At 39.1% G+C, this 3,467-nt stretch overlaps 1 long non-coding RNA gene across 1 annotated transcript; it reads left to right on the top strand.

Moving 5' to 3' along the window:
- The first annotated feature begins 734 nt into the window (after positions 1 to 734).
- On the top strand, positions 735 to 2,032 carry LOC124118991. Its single transcript, XR_007218164.1, has 3 exons — positions 735 to 864; positions 1,540 to 1,570; positions 1,957 to 2,032. It is a non-coding gene; the product is annotated as an uncharacterized LOC124118991 (long non-coding RNA).
- The last annotated feature ends 1,435 nt before the right edge of the window (positions 2,033 to 3,467 follow it).

Here is a 3,467-nt window from a genome sequence, read left to right as displayed (position 1 = left end):
ATCGCTGGTGTCACAGTCAGACTTCAGGGTGGAGATGAACCTGTCGTTTCTCATGATCACACACCCAACACCACCAGGAGAGATGTGCCACCACTGGGAGCAGAGAGGCAGGTTCGTGTGTGATTGCTGCTTGAAGAAACGTTACAACCACACACACACACACACACACACACACACACACACACACACACACACACACACACACACACACACACACACACACACACACACATATATATATATATGGTGACGCTCGGGTCACACAAAGTTTGATCATTATTTCAGCTCCTATGTAAAGCATGTCTTCACCGTGGATAACATATGGGGTATAGTATTCTTCCAGCCATTTGTCAAACAAGACTTATTAAATCATATATACATCTTATAAGATGACAAAATATAATCAAGCATGTTTATTTGAGCATATTACATGTATTACATACTCCTTTCTGTTATTATAATCTTGCATGTGTGCAGTTCCTGTTTCTCTTTTCTAGGAGTCAGGACGTAACACTTGCTGCCCTCCACATTCTGGACCAGGATGCGACCAAAATCTCGGTAACATGAACTTTGAAACCCTAATAAACTTGGGTCTCTGTAATCATATTTCCAGATCACATTGTATAAATGTAAATATTCTCAATAGTAATTACCCTGAAGGTTCAGTTCCAGAATACAGATGCGTCACTGAATCAAACATCTCTCTGGGATATTTCAGACAGGTTACAGACTATACTGGAAGAAATGAAGACAAAGACAACTGATTTACAAAAAGCGGTGGAGAACAAGTTTAAGTTGCCACCAGGGAGACTACCGGACATACTTGATGAGGTGCTGAAATGTCAACAGAACCAGGCACCAAAGGTAACACCTGTGACAAAAGATGTGGTACTACTTTTCATCAATTATATAATTTAGAATGTGCATGTCAAACCTAAGTATTTCTTCCTCTGAAATATTGCAGATTTAAAACTTGCTTCTTAATTAATCTTCTGCCAAATAAGCTGTTTGTTTAGTTAGTGAGTGAGTTTGGCTTTACGCCGGTTTTAGCAATATTCCAACAATATCACACAAGCAATGAGCTTCACACTTAGTACTTATCTGGGGAATCGAATCCGCGTCTCCGGTGTGACGAGAGAATGCTTTAACCACTTGGCACCGTCCCGTTTGTTTAGTGAAGATTAGGAGAATGCAATCTATGTATATCCGTTGATGTAAAACAATAATGAGTTATGACAAATGATCCATGTCGTAACCAATCATGAAATTGAATCAAAACAATCCATAACATGCAATATCAAAATATCTGTAACTGTTCAAATGAGTTTTGTGTCTCTTTCCGATAAAACTGGCAAGTGTCTTATGTATTTTAACATTGCATATACAGTTGTCAGTTGACCTTTTGGAATGAAAAGCATGGTTGTGTGTTGGCGCGCAGAATGCCTTTCAGTGTCTTGTTATACAAAATATGCTGCTACTCTGTGTGTATTTAAATAAACGTTTTACCAAATCACAAGATAACTTTTATATATTTTTCAGGCTGCAGGAATGTCAGAGACACGGGGAAGATGTAAGTTTTATACGGAAGTTTTCTAATTAGAGAAGTAACAACAGAAATAATGTCGGGAGAAACGAAGTGAACGTATTCGACCCGATGTTCTCGTATCTACATGATGGGTGTTATGGAAACATTCAATGAATCTTTAAGCTGCATCGTAAGTTTGAAAATCTTACTCTTGAAAATCAGTGTGAAAAAAACATGTCACATACGTTTCAAGAAAGATGTACTGACGCGTTTAGTTATGTTCAAATAATGATTATGAGATATTGTAAGCAACCACAATGACATTTGATTCCTTTACAGCATCATAATGTGTAAGATTTAATACTTACACCCCAGTAGTCAGTTTGTCTTATGTGCAAAAAGGATGTGATAATGAGTGAAATTCTTGGCAGCTCCACCTCTTCTCGGAGACGATATCGCCAGCAGGATAGAGAACCAACTGGTGCTGACAACAGGATCACTTCATGAGATCATAGACGACGTGCTGAAGGTACACAGCCCTTTATATGTAATTATGTTGACTTTGCCCACTTGGGGCCGCTTTGCTACAGGACGCCATCCTGTGCGGCAATAGTCTACAAACACGTACTATTTCTTGCACCACTGGTTTGTCTTTCACGCCCAGTGGAGCCTGTGTCGGCAGATAATCGGGACTGATATTTCTATGGGATTGATACATAATTGTAATGCTATGTCCCAAAAAATTCACATTAAAGTTATATTTACCTTTCTTGTTTCAGGGAAACAGAACCCATAGAAATTAGCAATTTGTTTTTCATGGAATATTTTGTGACATGGGTGAATGGCTGCACCCACGTGTGAACTGTTTTGTTAATGCTTTCAGTTCAGCCCAAAGAAGAAGGGGTGGAAGTGGCAGTTCTGGAATTCACATGACGCCTCCACATCAGCAGACTGTGGGAACTGACGGGTGTGAGTGTTGGCCAGAGGAAACACAATGGATGTTTCAGAATTTGCGTTCAAACAATAAACATAAACAACTTAACCATGTTACCGGCAAATTTTAGAGACATGTTTAGCAAGTTCGGCAAATGTTATATGTCGAGTCAGCAAGTTTTCACCATGTCAGACTGAGAAACTTAGTCTGGGATTAGCAAGCAGTCAGATACAAGGTATTGTTATTCATGAAATCAGCTTTGAGCATGGATGCACAGATCCTTAAGAAATGAAAAGGATGCAATATTAATCTGCTTGTGTTGCACTTCGTGTTCAAACAGATATTAGATTAAAGGTTGAATTTGATTAAATGTGAGTTTCTAATATTTGGCTAATACTAATCTATTTCTGTTATATGTGCGGGTTGGGTAAAGACAAGAGAAATGTGTAGGATGATTAACATGCAGCATTTAGAGGATATGTATGCTGTATATTACTGTTGTTGGCATGTTTCATTGTATTTGGTATATACATAAGTTTCCATGTCCTATACGCTATAAGTTCTATGTCCCTTCATAAATTATATATAATATCCGGTGATCTTGCGAATGTAGCGTTCTGAATGAATAATAAAAATGTTTGATACCAATCTTCCTACAATTGTGTTCTGAGTTAGTGAGTGAGTTTGGTTTAATGCCGCTTTCAACAGTATTCCAGTTATATCGCAGGGTGGCAGCTTAATGTGGGAGGAAAGCCAGACGTGATGCAGGTCTCAGACGTTTACCACTTAGGTGAAACCCACGAGCACGGGTATGGTGCTGACAAACCTAGAAACATAATCGGGTTGAACCGTTATTCGAACCTACAATCATAGGTTTCTCGCCTGCCCAAGGGACGTAACTCTGCACAGCGAATCTTCGCGCCTTAGACGATTGGGCCACCCGTGCTCCTAATTGTGTTCTGAAGTAAACATAAAATATATTCAATACACAAATGCATCTCCCAAGCA

The sequence above is a fragment of the Haliotis rufescens genome, unplaced genomic scaffold, assembly GCF_023055435.1.
Source record: "Haliotis rufescens isolate VD_foot unplaced genomic scaffold, xgHalRufe1.0.p SCAF_41, whole genome shotgun sequence".
NCBI lineage: Eukaryota > Metazoa > Mollusca > Gastropoda > Lepetellida > Haliotidae > Haliotis > Haliotis rufescens.
Note: the sequence above shows the minus strand (reverse complement) of the source record. Positions and strands in the feature narration are given on the sequence as shown.